Below are 19,316 nucleotides of genomic sequence, written 5' to 3'. Positions count from 1 at the left end.
CCCGGCCACCCCCCACCGCCGCCGCCGCCACCCCCTTCCAAACTGAGAAGGATTTGTCTCCGCTTAATATCCAAACCTTTTTTGTATTTATTTTTTTCAGGGGCGAAGTAATATCTTCCAAATGAGGCAAAACCGTGACGGATCCGAAGCGTTCTCTGCGGGTGCCTGCGTCTCAGTGCGCCGAGGCTTCCGTCTCCGCTTCGGCGCTTTTCTGCCCAAGGCTCGCTCTCCGCTCTTTCTCCCTCGGAATTTCTAGTCGTGTCTCTCTCCCTGAGTAGCGCGCTCTCTGACTACGTTTCCAGCCCTGGCTGTCGCTCCCCCATCTCTCCTTGTCTGTCTCTCTAGCTTCCCTCCTTCTTCCTCTGTTCCTGCGAAGTCTGTCTGTCTGCCTGTCCCCAAGTCTCCGGCTTCCTGCAAACTTTCGGATCCTCCTAGTGAGTTCAGGACTGCAGGACGCTAGAGGACTGCAGGAAGCTGGAGGACTGCAGGACAGGGACTGCGGTCCCGGTCCACCCCACCTCGGCGGTCCCTGCGCCCCTCCCAAATCGGTCGTGCCAGCCCCACCAGCTCGCACCTGGTCTCCCCGGCCCGCGCCGCTGCTGCAGCTGCCATCTAGCTAGCCGAGGACGAGGCTTGAGTTTTAAAGCGCGTTTCCCGGGCGTCCGACGCGAGCCCGCGGGCTCCCCAATGGCCCTGGTGGCTGCCAATCATGTGCTGCTCCCGCCCCCGCCCCTCCCCGCTTTACTAGTGCTGCGGCGCAACTCTAGGCCCGGGTCAGACAGTCTGTGGATCTGTGACCTGCCCGAGTGCATCAATTTCCCGTCTTTAGCTCCCGGTCCCCGGATCTCTGCCTCTCTCGCGCCTGCCCCTGGGCGATGACAGGTCCTGAGAAACTTCCGGCTCCCTAGTCTCCCCTAGAGCTTGACCTCTTGGGTGTGTTTCAGTGGCTTGGGAGCACACCAGCTTGCTCCCACCCCTGAAATCCCTTAAAGGTTGCTTTTGAGCTGCGCGCACGAGCGCGCGCGCGCGCGTGTACACACACACACACACACATATACACATACACACACATTCTCCCTATCTGTCCCACTGTTACCTCCGCACCACAACACCAGGCTACAACCCGCACTTACAACTTACCGTCCACCCTCAGCCTAGACAGGGTATCTGCTGCTAGCAGCAGCAGCAACTCACCTGTCCCGCAGCAGGTGCCCCCTCTTTGTCTGAGAGGCTGGAAGGCAGATTCAACACAACATGCGCACCTGTCCTGGAGAAGGAGACTGACACATGCACCTGGCCCACATAGGAAAATCCCAAGGAGCAGGGGTTCTCCAGATCCTGCCAGCGCCCTGCTCCCTCCAGGAGCAACCGGTTCACAGGAAGCAGAGATTCTGCAGCCTTCTCAGTCTGAGCTAGGCCCACCTTCCAGAAGGTGTGTGTCTGAGGTGTGAGCAAAGGGTACAGGTTAGTACCCACATTGCTAACGGGTGTGGGCAGCTGATTACTATGTGGCAGCTCTGTGCATGTGGCTGTGTGGAGCTCACCTGAGAGCCTCCTGGCTAAGTGTGTGTTCTGGGAGGTGTCTGTGTGTGTCAGACTCTGTGCAACCTCTCATTGGCCTCAGTGGCTGTAACTATGATTTACATGTGGAGTGTGTCCTTGTGACTGGTGCTCTGTGACCATGAGTCCACGTATAACTAACTGTAGGGTTTCCTTTGTGTGTGTAACCAATCCTTTGCCATTTTCAGCTCAAGTGAGGTTGTAATCCAGGTGGCTGGTCACAGAGTGGGCACAAAATCTTATACTTGGGTTTAGGGGAGCTGGACCCTGGCTCTGGCACCCCTCTGATCTACAAGTGAAACTCTTAGCTCTAGCTCTTGGAAGCTGGGCTATTTTTTTAGAGGCTAAAGCATGGGGAGGAGGGATGTTGGCTAGCCATACTGCAGTGGATTTTAGAGTCCTGGGCTGAGTTGAGAGACTCAAGAATTTTGGCCTGAGTGGGGCAGATTGGAGGGTCAGATTGATCTTCAGCCAGAGGTAGGGGCTGTGTGCCTCATGGAGGGGCTGGCAGGGGAATGAGCCTCAGAATGGAAAGGAGGAGAAAGGAGGGGGGCAGTAAGAGGATTAGGCTGCTTAGACCCTTCTCTCCCACCAGGATCCCCCACCCCCACCCCAAATCTCCAAATAAGATTTTTTCTGCCAAAGCAAAACCATTTAGGCTCGATTTAAAGTGACAAGAAAGGTGGAGGCAGGGGGCTTTAAATAACCTTTTAATTTCTCTTTAGGGATCCTGGTCCTGTGAAGGCAGGGAGAGGAGAGGAGATTGGGGGGAGCTGCACCTTTGGCTTAGATAATCATGACTGCCATTGGACCTCCACACACCCTGGAGAAGGGAGGGAGACACTGCGCCTCCCCCAGCCACCCTCCACACTCAAGCAGACACACAGATCATCCTGGAGAAAACTATGGCCTGCTGTAGTCACGTACACTCAGTGACACAGACATGGGCACAGGCATACATGTGGAGGGGTCACACATACAGTCATGCAAATAGGGGGACCCTAAAATACCCTGCTGGTAGGACAGACGTGGAGTCCTAACCCTCCCTGCTTTGTGGTGCCAGGAGGGTTCGCTAGGAGGTGCCTTCCACCAAGAGGAATCTTGCTCCAGCTGAGACTTCCCTTCCAGTAGAAGGAAGTCTCATCTTTTTCTGCCCAGGGTCATCTCGGACAGGACAGGGATTTCTGGGAAGGCTGAAGGGTGATTATCCCTGTACGTGAATAGGCCACACTTGCCCAGAGTGGGGGGGGTCAGGGTGACTGAGGATAACACAGATTCTGCTGGATGACAGAGGACTATTGAGGACTCTGGGTGGTATTGCACAGAGCTCAATTAAGCACCTGCTCTTAGAAGGAACTTGTCTGCCGCATGGGCTCTAAATCCACCTGGAGAAACTCTTGCTTGCCTCTTATCCCAGGCTGCCAAGGTCCCCTTCAGTGCAAGCTGTCCCAGGACTGGATTTGGTGGCAGGTGGCCATATGCCCAGTCCTCATTATACATACCTGGTCTCATAAGACTTGGATTTTGTGGGGGGCTACTGGGGTTCAAACTCAGGTCCCTGCAGTTGCAAGGCAGGTGGCAGAACCACTGAGCTAAATCCCAGGCCCAAGACTTGGATTTCTGAACACCCAGAGAAACCCCACACTGCCAGGCAGACTCACTTTTGCAGGGGCGCACGGGTCTTCATCCAAGGAACACTGTGGACAGAGAGAGCCATCTTCACTCAGTGACGCATATCCCCAATTTCACAGATATCACAGCCCAGGGTTTGGGCTCTGGGTTGACTGTGGATTCTGGGGTGGGGGAACACAAAATCCTTGGCAAGCTCCATTAGTGGGATAGAAAGTCTTGGAGGAAACAGAGTAGGTCAGGAAAGGGGAATGTGTCCTTTAGGGAGGCCTGAGACATCAGGAAGTTTGCGCCACAACATGGGTAGGTTTTACTAGTCTAACAAAATCACTTCAAAAACACCACCATCTAGACATGAGCTAAGAAATGGAAATGGGTTGGGGGCTTCCTCCCAAGACTGCTCCTGGAGCCTTCCCACCCATCTGCCTGGGCCTGGGACTGAGATCTTCCAAGGACTTAAGAGAAAGATCCCCAGAGGAACTGGGGACCTGCCCCCATTAGACAGACCTGGGGGCTATGGTGGAGAGTGCAAGAAGCTATGCATTTCTGGATGTGTTTGCATATTTGTTTAAATTCATTGTCCTGTAATCTGTGTTTAAGATTATTTATATGTATGTATATGTATATATATATATATATATATATGTGTGTGTGTGTGTGTGTGTGTGTGTGTTCCTGTATTGTGTGTAAAGTGTGTCAGAGTTTATATGCGTGTGTGTGTGAATGCAGAGTGTGTTAATGTGGATTGTTTATAAATTCCTAACTGCAAGTGTATGTATGCTTATGTGTGTTTAGAGGATATTTTTACACTGGGGGTGTGGCCAAGGGATGACTTAATTCAGGAACTTGGGAAAGCCAGGTACTCACAGGTTTCCTTTTGGTCTGGCAACTCTAAGGATACTGGGTCCCAGTTTTCTTCACTGAAAGATCTGGGAAAGGATGTGTCTAAGAGCACTCCATTTCCGGTCTCTGAACTGGGTTTAGAGTAAGAATGCCAAGCTCGAGACCCCTACCCACCCCCAATACACACACACACACACACACACACACACAGGTACACTCGCTCCTCTGCTGCTCACAGCGCCACCCTTCCAGGCACCCCCACCCCACTCCCGCGAGCTGAACACCTGGTTGCCACCCAAGTGGGCTGGGGGTGGGGGCGGAGACACTGTCCCTTTCCTTCCCTCTCGCGGTACAGAGCTGTGGGTCCAAGTTCGAAGTTGGGTGGCGGGTGTCTCCTCAACCTACCCTCCCCCCTCCCGCTGGGGACAGTGGCTGGGTGGCGGGCGGCTTAGGGCTAATTCGGGAGTTAATGGTGGCTGCCCGGCCCCCTGCGGACCCCTCCACCGCCCACCCCTACCCCGGGGCCGGGCCTAGGGCCGCCCGCATCTGCGCCGTCCGGGGCGATTCATCATCTTGATCCATGGCGCGCGCTGACGGCAGCCCCGGCCGCGCTGACAAGACTAACAAAGCAATTTGCCACGAGCCATCTCCTGGACAGGTTATTAGCGCGGCCGCCGCTTAAAGAGCTCTCCCCACCCTTCACCCCACCCCCAATCCCAGCGCGGGGCAGCTACCTGCTCTGCCCCCTCCGTCCTGCAGGGAGCCCCTCACCACCAGAGATGTCCCTGCGGAATCTTGACTCTCTCCGACCACCCAAAAGCATACACACACACACACACACACACACACACTCTCTCTCTCTCTCTCTCTCTCTCTCTCTCACACATTCAGTTGACTACTCCCTTTCTCTTCCCCTAGATCAAGCTGCTACCTGCTCCACCTGCCTCTGGCCCCCAGCGCTCTCCAAATCCCCCAGCAACTCCTGGCCCCTTCCATCCCCCAACTTTCCTCCCAGTACTCCCTGAATTATCCCACTCACCTCCTCTGGAGCTTCCCTACACCCAGAGGTGTCCCCACTTCTGTCCTTCCTCCACTCCTTCCTTCTCTGCCTCCCCTCCCCCACGCAGGGATTGGAAACCCCTATTTATTCCCAGTTTGGAGGAGGCAGCTCCTCCTATAATGTGGTTGGGCATAGGGAGTTTCTTCTGACCACACTGCCTCCAGGTAGCCTTCCTGTGGGGAGAGTTCACCCAGTGCCAACAGGGGACTGCAGAGCTGAGCCTTGGGAGTGGTTTCTGGCAGGCTGTGGGCTGGAAGGTATGAAAGGAAGAAGCCTCCAAGGCTGCCCTGACCAGAGAGAGACGTGGTGAATCGGGTGACTCTTCCTGGCGGGAGGTCAGGAAATGTTGGGCCTCATGCAAATAGAGGTTCAGAAAAGTGCAGGAACCTGCTCAGGGACACTCAGGTAGATCAGAGCAGAGGAGAGATGGGCTCCAGGTTTGTGACCTCACAGGCCTGAGCGCCATGTCTAGCTACACCTTCTGGGAGAAGTAAGGGAGGCAAGACACCAGGGTGGCCCAAATGGACTCCCCTCCCATCCGATGGGTGGAGAGTGGCTTGCACGGTGGTGGATGTCTGGCTCCATCTGCGTATCTACTATGAGGGAGGGAGAAGAGTGTGGTCCACATTCCAGTTCCCAAAAGCAGAGTGACTGTTTGGTCATTTCAGGCAGAAGTCTATTTCTTTTTTCTTTTTCCCTTTTTTTTTTTGTACTGGGGATCAAACTCAGGACCTCAGGCTTGCCAGGCAGGTGCTGCACTGCTGAATTCTCTGGGGAAGAGTAGATGTAGCTGGTTCTCTGGATGGAAGGACTGACAGTCTGTGTGGAGGACTAACTAAATATGCGGTTGGAGTGCCTGAGTATATGCGCATGTGTGTAAAGCCAAGTGTGGTACGTGTGCACATGCACACGTGGGGGCCGGCTGTATCCTCGGAGTGTATGTAAGGGGTACTCTGCACATGTGGGGGGACACGTGTGTCCCCTTTCTGTGTACCTGTACACACAAACTGTACACATAGATGAACATGTCTGTACACACCTAGGATAAGTGGCTTTCAAGCCAAGAAGGAGCACCCACCTACTTGTTCACTTTCCTCTTAATCTAGCTTCAGCGTTTCCAAACCATCAGCCTCTAAGCGTGAGGTTTGGGGAGACATGCCCTGTTCTGAGAACCTGGGGGAGCTCCTTCAAGGGAGGGGCATACAGATATAGAAGGGGTACTCTCTCTGCAAAGCAGCTGAGCCTCTACCATGACCCGAGTTGGTGTTCAGGGCCCAGGGTAGGGGCAGGGGGGACAAACCATGTGCCAGAAACCCTTTTTTTCTTTTCTTTTCTTTTCTTCCAGCCAACCAGGCCACGTCTGTCACCCGCAGGGAGGCCCAGCTCTGTCGCTGCCTGAGCCACCACCATGTCCCTGATGTGAAATATGGGGGGCGCAGGCCGCGCTGGGGAGATTTGTCATCTGTGCTCAGCGGGTGACTCTATCTGCAGACTATTAGAGTATAAAATATATTTTACAAGAGTTTTAGCTACAGGTGACTTGCTCTTTATTACTAGATGTGGGCAAAATCAATACTTCTGTAACTAAAAGATCATTTATTTTGCTTTTTGAAACATTTTTCAACAGGGGCACTGGCTAAGCTTGCAAAGCTATGATTAAGAGTTATGGCGGCTCCTGTTTCCCTTAACCCTTTGAGGACAACAGCTCAGCAATCCCAGGGCTGGTGCCTGCTCCTGGAAACTCAAACACAGACAAGCATCCCTGAGGCAGCAAACACAGACACATAGATGAAGCTTACAGACCCCCATGCTGACAAAGCTATCATACAGATAACTGTATTATGATACATGCAAACACTCTCCCAGGTACACACAGAAATGTAGCTGTGCTCCCACTCCTTCCCAACCAGAAACCACAAATCAAACGCTACATGCTGGCTGACAGCACACACTCCACAAATATTTCCCACTCCATTTCCTCACGCGTTCACACATATATACCGTGACATGAGACACGTAGTCATATTGTGCTATCTTCTGACCTTGAATCAGTGGCCCAGGAAGGGTAGGGAGTATAAAATGAGATATGAAGATCCTGTAGAGTGGAGAATGGAAAGAGTCCCTAACATCCAGGCCTGAACATGGGCTCTGTGGCCCCTGGGTCCTTCCAAACACAATTCTTCTCAATTCCTCAGCCCTGTGATGGCCTGGACCCCTTGCCATCAGCTAAAACCAGGGGTGGTTTCTTCTGGGAAAGAAGCAGCCATATAGAAAATCTGTGAAGTAGTATGTGATGTAACCATCAAAGCCACTCAGTAGTGACTGCCACTGGCCTCTACCCTGGATGGGTTGAGAATGATTAAGTGGCTACCTGCCATTCTCAGAAGGGCATCTCCTAATCAGATTGGAGTTCTCATCTTGCTATCATGTGATCCAGCAAATCAGCATTAGCCCAGGTAATTATCCCAGGATTGGAGAGAGTCATGGGGAAGACAGTGACAACCTACCTCTAGGGTGAAGCTCTAATGGCAAGGTTCCAGACTATGAGGCCAGCCTGGGGTACTGGTTACCCACCTTTGCATAACAAACCATACCCAAACTTCATGTTTACCACAAACATTTATTCGGTAACAATTTTTGAGGGTCAGGAATCCAAGAACAGCTGGGCTTGGTGGTTTTGGCTCAGGATCTCTCATGAGGCTGTAGTCAAGCTGTTGGCCAGGGCTATATCCTCTCTTCACTGGGGCAGGGGAGTCCCTTTCCAGGAAGTTCATTCCTATGGACAGCACTTGATGCTGGCTGTCACCTAAGTTGCCTTAGCTCCTTTCCATGTGGTCTCTCCAGTCTGAACTTTTTTGCCCCTGGACTTTGTGTGTGTGTATGTGTGTGTGTGTGTGTGTGGTACTAGGGATTGAACCTGAGACCTTGCCCGTTCTAGGCAAGCACAGTACCACTGAGCTACATCCCCCAAATCTGGAGTTCTTCACATGGTAACTGGGATCTGAGACAGAACAAAGAGAAGGAACTGATTTATAACCTATTCTCAAAAGTGATATCTTGCCAGACATGATAGCACATGCCTGTAATCCCGGTACTTAGGAGGCTGAGGCAGGAGAATCACTGCAAATTTGAGGCTAATCTGGGCTACACAGTGAGTTCAAGGTTGGCCTGGAATACATAGCAAGACCCTGTCTCAAAAAAAAAAAAAAGCACTGGCGGGGACATCTCATCACTTCGGCCACATTCTATTCATTATAAGCTAGTCACCAAGACTGGCACATATTCAAGAAGAGCATTAAGCTCCACCTCTCAAAGGAAGATGTATCAGAATTGTGGACAGATTTTTTTGGCGGGGGGTACCAGGGATTGAACTCAGAACTTTGCACTTGCAAGGCAGGCAGCGGCACCACTGAGCTAAATCCCCAGCCTGTGGACAGATTTTTTTTTTAAACCACCACAAGGAGGTGAGGGTACACTTTCACTCTACCACGTATGCACCAGATCGATACCTCTTGATGGCCCCAAGCCCCAGGATAACCACTGACTGTTCTGCAGTGGGAAGGCATGGCCAGGTAACAGTGGGAACTCAGAGGTTACCTTGCTCAGGACCACAGCCCAGCAGTATAGCACACATGGTAGTCAGTGCATGGACACCGGAGCCAGTTGGCTTGGGATCAAGCTCAGGCTATGCGACGTACTAGCCACGACCTTGGGCAACTCACTTAACCTGTATGCCTCAGAGTTCTTATTTGTTGAATGGAGGGAATAATCAAGTAATCATACTTACTATCTAGGTTTATTATAGGTACTAAATGAGTCAACATTCAGCATAGTGCCCAGTATGTGGCAAAATGTTATCAAAGCATCAGTTACCGGCTGTCAGTTTTCGCCTCTCATTGGCACCCCTTCCTGTGGACACTGGCTCAACCAGGGATTTATGGAGCACTTGCTGTTCCTCTTGCTAACCTTCTGTATCTACCACCAGCACCCTGTCAATCACCCTGGGCCCCTCCCCATGCCCAGCCCCAGGGTGCCCCAGCTGGGGATTGATTCCAGGGACTGGGCTCCATGAGCTCCATTTGACCCTGCCAGCCCGACACCTTTTGTAGTCTCTCTGGGAATGTTGTACAATATGTTGGCCACAAACATTTTATGAGCAAGAGGACCGGAAGAAATTTCCCCCTATCGACCGCAGTCAGGGCTGCTCCCTCCCACTCCTACGTCGCTTTGGCAATGGAAAGGCCAAGCCCAAGGCCTTCCTCTCAGCAGAGCCCCTGAAGCAGCAGCCCAGGCTCAGGGCCCCTTCCCCAACCTCCCCAGTGCTAGATCTCCAACAACTAGCCACTCCTGCTCACTCCAGGCACCAACCCGGCAGACCTCAAATCAAGGACGGCTAGCTAGGCATTTATGACAGGCACCCTTTTGAAATTCACCTTGTCTAGGAGTCCCAAGACATTTCACCCAAACACCAGTAAATAAGAAAAATAAGGTTTCAGTGTGGGAATTTTCACAAAGCCATTATCGATTCAGTATGAAGCTCTATCTTCTATGGTCTAGGATGATGTCTTCTCTACTTTTTTGATGCCAAAATATATTTGCTTTTATGAAATGATCTGACAGTAGTTGGTAGTGTTTCCTCTGTGTCCTTTTATGGCAAAATTAATATCTGGCAACTTTATGCTGGAACTCACATTTAAAACCTTTTTGGCTGGCCTATGAAATGCCAAACTCTTCCATGGAAGAAGCCCCAAATTACCCCACCCCATCCTGAACCCCTGCTGACCTCAAACAGCTGGTGAAAAGGGAACCTCAAAACACTGCTGCCTGATCTCTGCAAGTAACCTTGTATGACTCAGGACAAGGCCCCTCCTCTTTGTAGACCCTGCCCACTGTCCCAGTCTGTGACCAGTGTTCTTTCTCCATCTGTGATCTAGACCTGCTCCCACCTCTGTGCTGGCCTCCTCAGTTCCCCCATCCACCTCCACCCTGAGATGACCACAGGTGGGTGTGTTAGGCTGGGCTGGGGCGCCAGGCTAGGCCTGGGATGATCTTTGCCAAAGGGACCAAAGGGAGCAGAGTATCTGAACTAGGGAGAGAGGGCTGGGAGAGGTCTTCTGCCCTTGCCCTGAGATGCTTCAGGATGCACCAGGGAAGGAGAGAAGGATTTGTCTCAGGGGCTCAGCCTGCACTGAGTTCCTGTGACCCCCCCTCCCTGCCCCCAAAGCTTGGCTGAAGCACAAGGGGCCCCTTTGTGGGGCCTAATCTCAAAGCACTGCGGCTTTAGCGACCTTCAGGGATGAAAGCGCCAGGAGCTGGCGGCTGGGAGGTGGTGTGGGGGCAGTCCTGCTAATCCCTGGCTTTCGCCAAACAAAGCTGCCAGGAGGGGCTAGCTCCTGGGAGATGATCCAGAGAACCAATTCCCTGAGCCTAACCCGCTCTGACAGCCCGACAAGGAGAGGCCCGCTGCCTGCCCCCGTGGCCCAATGTGGCCACAGGGGCTAAGAGAGGCCTGGCCTGGGACTGGCTTACACTCTCTCCTGTACATTTACAGATCCTGCTGTCTGGGAGGACTTGTTTCTCTACTTCCTCTCTCTATGGTCAGCTCCACTGGCCTGCTATTTTCTCAGCCCCCAAAACCCTCAACCTCTTCTCCGGTGCTAATACTCTCTCCCCCGACGCCTCAGTTCTTAACTCCTGGACCCTCAATTCCCCAATACCTAAGTCCTCAACCCACGCACCCCTAATAACATCCCATTCCTCGGTAACCCAGACTTAAACCCTTTGGCCTCCAATCTTGACATCTCACTTCTCATCCTCATCCCCACCTCCAGACTCCCAAGCCTTCAGCAGCCCAATCTCTACCTCCTTACTTGCAGCCCCCAGGTTTTTGTTTTTGTTTTTGTTTTTATTTTGGTACCGGGGATTGAACTCGGGCCCTTGTGCTTGCCAGGCAGGCCACCGAACCGCTGAGCTACATCCCCGGCCACCCCCCAGTTCTTAATGTAACCTCACTCTCCCCAACTGTCATACTCTGGCTCCCCATGTCCAGCTTCATAGAACACCAGCAACTGTTCCACCAGCCCTTTCCTCCTGCACTGGCTTGGTGGCTTTGTCTTTCCATGGGGTCAGTCTGGCCTACTCTGCCCCTACCTGGTCTGACCAGGCTTCCTTGTGCCCAGTGTGCCCAGCCCTGTGCTCAGCCTGGCCTTAGAGAAGGCTGAGGAGGGATGTGACTGACTCAAACTTGATTAAATCCACGCCTTCACCAGATACTCCCTCCATCAAGACCACGCTGGAGTCCCGACCCACCATTCCAGCCTTGCAGGTGAACAGCATCAGGACCAGAGGAAGAGGAACACCCAGGGTCTCTGCTGAGTCAGTGGTCTCAGAGCAGGAGCCCACAGGGCTAGCTTCCTGGGGACGGTGTCAACAAGGCCCGGCTTTCTGCAACCCCATCTCTTCCCCCAGGGGACTCAGGATGCAGAAATCTCACCAGGCTCAAAGAGGACTGGTTGCATGGGGTCACCCAGGCCAGCAGAGGCTACTGAGGGGCCAGGATGGCTTCAGGGCCCACAGGGAAGAGGTTGGACAGGGGCAAGAGGGTTGGATTCCCAGGAGAAGGGTGGGGGCCAGGCCAGCCCAAAGCATTTTTCCCACCATCGCCTCTGCCGTCTTCACTCTGCTAATCTGATTAGGATATTTACCAACCTCCCATGGCCTGCTGGAGTGGCGTGGGGGCCTGTTAGGCTACGGATCTCAGTTCCAGTTCCCAGCACACTGGGAGACACAGAAAGGTGTTGATGCTCCCTGAGATGACTGCCCGGTTGTTCCTTTTGCCCCAGGTCATAGGGCTATGTATCCAAAGACCTCACCCCAACAGGTCCGAGCCTTCTTCAGTCCAGCCCCACTCTGTCTCTAGGTGCCTGGGTCTTCTTCAGGCCCCTATGGTGTCACATAGCAGAGCCATCGAAATGAGTACATGATTCAAATCTGAGGTAGCGCCTTCCTTCCTGAGAAGTGAAACTTTAATAGTGAATCTTCAGGCACCAAAAACAAGGAGGGTGGCGGTGCTAGCCCTGGGGGCCGCTCCACTTGGTTGGAATCCCTGTCCCACACTGTTGTTTTGACCTGACCCCTAGGGTCAGCTCCTTCTTGAAGTGGGGGATAAAGGAACACGGCAGCGCTCAGGATTCATTGTGAGACCAGGATAACAATCCTCTTCCGTGTGCTCTCTCTCTCTCCCCTATTTATGAACACACCCACTGTCAAACAGAGAAGGCCCACCATTCCCAGCCCTATCCCTCTCTTCCACGTCACTGTGCACCTGACAGGAAGTCTGTAGGGGACACCTTGGGCATGGCTGGCCTTGAACTGCTTTCTCCTCAAGCTGGTACAGGTGTGAAAGTTCTGTGGCCTGAAGACACCGCCTGTAGCTGAGGCTTAAGAAGAGACTCTTACTCCTTATTTCCACCAAAATGGCCAGCGTCCCTGAAGGCTGAGGACAGTGGAGACGACCCTCTTGGGAGGAACCATAGCACCTCTTCCTACCCCTTCCCTCAAGGCCCTGAAGCACTGCTTTACTTATGTTCGCAGGCTTTCAAATAAAGAAGTAATTTAGGTGAACAGGTAAGAGTTTCTTTAAAAAGCTAACAATCACGGCCAACTTCAGGCTGTGGCAAAACTCATCTTTAGTGAGGGACCTCTAGGGCTCCCACACACAATACACTCAACATTCACCCCTTTGGGTAATTCCACCTATGGATTCTGAGAGGAGACGAACCAGACGTCACCGAGGATTGGGCGCCCCCTGCTGTCAAACTTTCAGAACTGCACTTTCCCAAGGGTTTCCTGACCAGGATTTTTATAACTATAAATAAATAGGCCCCTCCTCTCATCTCCAGATGCCCTTAGTTGAATTAAAAATCTATCCTACCCGGGGGTCCTAACTGTGCACTACCAGCTAACTGGAAAAGAAGATGGCCAGGCTGAGGTAGGGTGAGTCGCTGGGGAGATGGAATTTCACACCTTAAATCCTCCCTTTTCAGCCCCTAAGGGGGAAAGAGGAAGAAGGGACTAACACAGGAAAGGAGAGTAGGACAAGAAGAAGCATGCCTGGGCCAGTGTGACCCAGATACTGGGGAGGAAGAGGTAGTGAACCAGGATCTGCTGGAGGTAGATGGGACAGATCCAAGGGGCACAGATGAGAGGGCCTAATGCTCAGGACAGATGAGGGGTGGACACAGAGCTGGAGGAAAAGAGAGATGGGCACACACGAGGATACAGGGGGGTTGGGGCACAGCATAGGGGGCCACGGAAAGTCCAGAGTGAACAGAAGCCACCAACAGGGCCCACGGAGAGGAGCTGCTGCTCACAGCCACCTGCCCCCCTGCCCGCCCACAGTCAGCCCTGCCCAAGAAGCTGCATGTCCAGCCCCGAGGACCGCCAGCCCTGTGACTGATGGCCAGGCCCCTGCTGGGAGTGCTGAGGGCAGCCACTCAGCAGAGGCAAACAGCTTAGACGTCTGCGGCCTCTGGACTATGGGGCATGGTGGAGGCAGTGGGCAGAACAAATGGAGTTCAGTGACATAGTCAGAGGCCCAGACTGGGAGGGGAGGGCTGAGCTAGGCCATGGCTCCTCTCCCTCCTATTCCTGCCTAGCCCAGGGGTCCTAGCTCGGGCAGGCCCAGCCCCTCTGTCCTGGTGCAAGGCCCAGGAGCAAGCACTGCCCAACTGACCCAAATAATCAGACTTCTCACCTGCCGAGCACCCTTCAAGATAGAACAGGGTCCTTCCTTCCAATTTGGTGTGCCTGGTTGCCTGGCACTCACAGATGAGCCAGACCTCATTAACTACTCCTTGTCTCATTTTCCTGCATGCCCTTGACACTGTGTGTGGGGGGGAAAGGGGGTTTCATTATACTGTATCTGTCCAACCCCTGAGGGACTTCATCATCCCTCTTTTCTCAACAGAAACCTTTAGAGAAGGGGCAAAGCAAAGAGAGGACAGGGTGAGCAGTGGGTGACTCTCCCATGATCACCCAGCAGATGACCTGGGTTGGAACCTACATATCCTGCACTCACCCAGAGTCAGGCCCACTCCAGCCTCTCTTGCCATCCCCATCCATCTGCCCCAGCCTCTTACACTCTTTCCACACACACACCTTACACACAGGACAGAAGATCTGTGGCCAAGAGGAGCAGTGAGGTCCAGGGAAGCTGACTTGAAACCTACCTTGGGGTGAGGGACCTAAATGGTCTCGGGACCATGGTACCAAGAAAAGCCAATCGGGGCTCCAAATGAGGAAGTATTAACAGTGAGACAGGTGGCCCAGGGAGGTACTGAGCTTTACATGCCCACAAGTGTTCAAGAAGAGGCGAGAAGGTTGGCATGGTGACATGGGATGCAAGATTCCTGTGGGTCCAAGACCAGCCTGTACTACACAGTGAGACCCTATCTCAAAAAAAACAAAAAGGCTAGAGAAGGGAAGCTGGAGGCAATTCTCTTTGAGGTTCCTTCCAGACTGGAGCCCCAGGACAATGCCAGGTAACAAGGAAAATCACCCCCTCTCAGAAGGACCCCTTGGCCTACTCCTCTTCCTCCAAGACACGTGGTCAGAAGGATGTGTCTGAGGGTCCTCCGTGCTCCCTCTCCCACCTGCAGGCCCCCCGAGGGAGTAGGGTGTCTGGATTCAGGAGATGGCCTAGCCCAGCTCCACCTTCACAGTTGCCCCCCTCCCAGGGCTCTTGCTGTACCTGATAGCGTAAGGATGGGGATACCAAGGGGCCAGGAAGAAGGCTCATCAGCAGTTGCAGAGCTGCTAATAGACCGTCCTCAGCCACATCCTATTACCGCACATCCCCTACCCAGCCCCCAAGCCTGGCCGGCCTGCGCCTCTCCACGGCCCGGTGGGACCAGGCATCAGATTGGAGTCAAGATTCTGAGAGTGTCATTTGCCGCCGATGATGGTGCTGATAATAGGGACGGGCTGGCAGGCAGGGAGCAGAGGCACAGAGGTAGATTCTCTATTAAAGCAGCAGCAAGCAAGAGGCAGGCCAGTGCCAGCATTGGACAGTCGAGACCGGAGTTCCGGGATGAGATGGGCAGCTTAACTTGCCACTGTCTGCTCTATTAGCACAGACAGCCCTGGCAGGAAGCGTGTGGACTGGGTAGTTATAGGGTCAAAGGATGCCAAATCCAGGAAACATGCAAAGGACAAATGGAAAGCTCAGTCCATGCCTTCTCCACACAGTGCCAAGATCCAGCTGTCACTTTCCCAATTCAGTGCCTGGGACCCAAATCCCCCAGCTGCTGGACTAAAATTGACGTCCCTGCTGTCCTCTTGCTTTCAGAGCAGAACACAGAAGACCAAGAATCCTTACCACTTGCTTCAAGAACCCCAGCAGAGCCTCCCTTTAGCAGCCACATACTCCTGCTGGGAGTTTGGCCAGTGGATTTTTTTTTTTTCTCTTCTTCTTTGGGTTGTTGAGGTAAGGTCTCACTATGTAGTTGGCCTTGAGCTTGCCTGGAATTTGTGACCCGCCTGCCTCAGCTTCCCAAGGGCTGGGATTATGGGTGTGTACTACCAGGCCCCACGATGTTCTTATCACAGGCATTCACCGCCTCTGCGTGCCCTGTCACCTACATGTCCTCCATGACCACCACCACTGCCACCCAGGCCACTTCTACTGATATCCCTGCCACCCATAGCCCTGCTTCCACGCGCGAGAGCACTTATCACCCTTGTCCCCTAACTCCACCAACATCACCATTTAGTAGGCAGTTAAGAGCCCAGGCTCTGAAGCTGCCCCACTTCCTGGATGTGCTAGCTTTGATGTGTAGTTTAACCCCTCTGAGCTTCAGTTTATCACCTTTGACATGGAGATAATATTAGCTGCTTTACAGGGTTGCAGTGATCAAACAAGTCAGTACCTAGAAAGCTAGACTAGTACAGAGCACATACTGCTCGAAAAACCTTATTGTTGTGATCATTATTCCTGTTCTCAACAGTATCAACTCCATCCCCGCCACCCGCTTCATCACCATCACCTTCTCTGCCTTCCTTAATGATAATAGCAGCTGTCACTTAGGTAATATTTACTATATACCAGGCAGTCTTTTAGGATTTACAAAGATCAATTTATTTAATCCTAACAGCTCTGAGAAGTAGGCATTATTATCTTTCTAGTACAGATGAGGAAACCAAGACACAGAAAATTTAAATGACTGCCCCAGGTGTCGTAGCTGGCAGATGTCATAACCAGAGGTCCTCCAAGACTATGCTATTACTACTAAAGTCATAGCCTACTACCTTGGAGATTGCATAAACTGTCACCATTTGCCTATTGCTGTCACTTGCCCATCACCTCCACCATTATCAACACCCCAGCTCTGTCCACGCCCCCCCAGCACATCAGCACCACATCTCCACCTCTGTGATCACCCTATCACCAGTCTCAACCAACATGGGATCCTCAGCACGTCATCCGCAGCCTGTCTGGAGCAGGTTCCTGCTTCTGCCCTCCCTAGGCCCTGTGCCCTGAGAGGTGTGCGTGTTCTCTGGCCAGACCTGGAAAGAACAGAAACAGGATTTAAACTGCTACCAAGCTACTGAAGTTCCAGGTAGAATTTAAAGTTGGCTGGAGCCTGAAAGACATGATTTGAAAAGCTGTCTTCTCAGTTCCTCCACGATCCCCAGTGTGGTTTACTTGCCCTTTTAGCATTCCGAGAGCCTGTGGAGTAGAAAGACGCCTTCCGCTTCACAAATAGCTGGGCTTTGACCAGATCTACCATCCCAGACACAAGTGCCCATTTGGCTACGTAAGAGTCTGTCTTCTCAAAGCCTTGAGAGTAGAGACACAGCCTTAGTTCCTCTCCTTGTCTCACTTCTCTACTCCATCGCCACCTCCAACACCAGGGAAATGGACAGAGGAACTCAAGTTGGGCTTGGAAGAGAGAGAGGGATCATGCTGTCCATGATCCTGAGAAAGAGCTTTGTCATTTTTTTTTTTTTTTTTTTCCTGTACCGGGAATCAAGCTCAGGATGCTGTGCTTGCGAGGCAGGCACAGCACCACTGAGCTAAATCCCCAGCCACCAGAGCTTTGCTCTTTAGGATCTGTATGAGGGGATCTCTTGTCCTTTACAGGTAGGAACTCTTCCTCATTTTCCCAGAGCCCATCCCAGCTTGCCATCACTGATCTTACAGCCCATTACCATTACCGATTTACAAGGCCAATCACCTTGTTCACAGAGCCTGTCATTGTCATTGCTTGCAGAGCCTGAAGTAATATGCAAATCTCACAGATGTTTGCAGATCACGTTACCACTTTCAGAGCCCAAAACTTTACACACTGTCCTCATTTGCAGAGCCAAACCCGACATTTATAACTCATTAGTGCTTATAGATCCTGGCACCATTTTTGAGCTAAACTCATGGGCAGGTACATAGAGGGACACAAGAGGTTCTTATGATATTTTCCCTCTAAGACATGGGGATAGAGAAAGATGGAAAGAAATGAAACCGGAAGTAAAGAAAGAAAATGAACATAGAAATTGGTATTCTTTCAACAAGACTCCTGTGGGCCTACACCTATGTTAGGCTCTGTAAACAAAGAAATGGGGTCATGCCATCAAAATAGTTTCCAGTTCTTGAGTTAGCACTTCCCCGTCATTATCTCATTGTATCATCATTACAAACCAAAGATAAAGGCTGTTTCTATCCCCGCCATATAGATGAGGAGGCTGAGAGACAGAGATCAAGAATTTAGTGTCTCTGGGGGCCGGGGATTTAGCTCAGCAGTTCGATGGCCTGCCTTGCAAGAGCAAGGACCCGAGTTCAATCCCCAGTACCAAAAAAAAAAAAAAATCTTAAAAAGAATTTAGTGTCTCTGACCGGGCTTGGTGGTGCACACCTGTAATCCCAGCACTCGGGAGACTGAGGCAGGAGGATCGTTGTAAGTTCGACACCAGCCTGAGCTACATAGTGAGTTCCAGGTCAGTCTCAACTACATAGTGAGACCCTGTCTCAAAAGACCAAAAAAAAAGAACTTAGTGTCTCAAAGTTTGTGAACAGCAAGTGCAGAACTTGAACTTGCGATTCTTTGACCACAGAAATGACCTCTACTGCTGAGCTGGGAGTAGGAGGTAAGGTGGATGAGGACTCAGTGGCAATCACTGGGGAAGAGTCCTGTTCAGTTCATTCTTGTAAGGTTCACAGCACCTGGAAAAGTCAGGGCAGCTCTTACTTAAGGGGCAAAGGGAGCCCTTCCCAGAATGTTCTGCTTGAGGGCTGCGAAGAAATGTGTTGGACATGACCTTGTTCCTGGATAATAGTGTGTACACAGCGCAAGCTCAGGGTGAGCCCATCCTGACCCCCCACCACCACCCTTGGGGACGACTCAAGAGATTGAGCTCGAATGGGTTCTGAGCCTGGACTCTGATAGACAGTGCTTTCCCAGGGCTTGATCCCAGTGGTGGTGTTGGGGAGTAGCTTACCTCTCGTGCTCTGCTGAAACACTAGCAACCCTGAATCACTCCAAATAGGTGGGCAATCTTCACAAAACAACACACTTGCCATGCAGCCAGCAGGCAGAGTCTCAAGCTCCTCTCCTCCAGTCTGCCCTGCCCCCGCCACAATCCCTCCCTTTCCACTGCCCAGTCTTCCCCCCAGGCTAGATAATTGGATGAATATCTTGAAAAGGCCCCTGCTGCTTTCCAGCTGTGTCAATGAGACAAAGTCAACAGAAGCTTGGGGCCTAGCACACAGTAGGCAATCAATTATGAAGATACAGTGGAAAGGGACCTTTGTCTTTCTTTGCCAGTCGCTCTGCTCCCACCTGCAGGACCTGCCCTAGAGAAGGGCAAGGACTTTGTCTCCTTACCTGGACAGAGAAGGGGAAAGGGAAGAGAGAAGGCAAGCAGGCCCCAGGGCAGACCTGGAGTCACACTGCACTCTAATCTGTACCCTCCTGCCCCTGCCACAGCCTCAGATGGGCCATAGGCTTCTCTCTCCAGGAAGGTAATGGCTTCTGGCATGAAACAACTGAGCCACTGAACCACTTCAGATTCTGCCTCTCCTACTCACCCCACCCCCCAACTAACAGATACTTGGGCTAGAGAGAAGAGGAAGGGAGGGAGGAAGCCCAGGCTCCTCAGGGTAGGTTGTCCCAGACTGGCTCTCTATCCTCCCTGAGAAGTCTGAATGGGAAGGAGGAAATTGTGGTAGATC

The 19,316-nt window shown here is 52.3% G+C and overlaps 1 protein-coding gene across 1 annotated transcript in view; it reads right to left on the bottom strand.

Moving 5' to 3' along the window:
* Dmbx1 (diencephalon/mesencephalon homeobox 1) overlaps positions 1 to 650 on the bottom strand; it is a 23,373-nt gene extending 22,723 nt beyond the window's left edge. The window contains exon 1 of the mRNA XM_010610221.2: positions 575 to 650. The gene's annotated coding sequence lies outside the window, so the exon portion shown is untranslated. The remainder of the gene's footprint in view (positions 1 to 574) is intronic.
* Between the last annotated feature and the right edge of the window lie 18,666 nt (positions 651 to 19,316).

The sequence above is a fragment of the Fukomys damarensis genome, unplaced genomic scaffold (assembly GCF_012274545.1).
Source record: "Fukomys damarensis isolate Sample0158 unplaced genomic scaffold, DMR_v1.0_HiC HiC_scaffold_23, whole genome shotgun sequence".
Taxonomy (NCBI): domain Eukaryota; kingdom Metazoa; phylum Chordata; class Mammalia; order Rodentia; family Bathyergidae; genus Fukomys; species Fukomys damarensis.
This window is presented reverse-complemented; position numbering and strand designations above follow the sequence as displayed.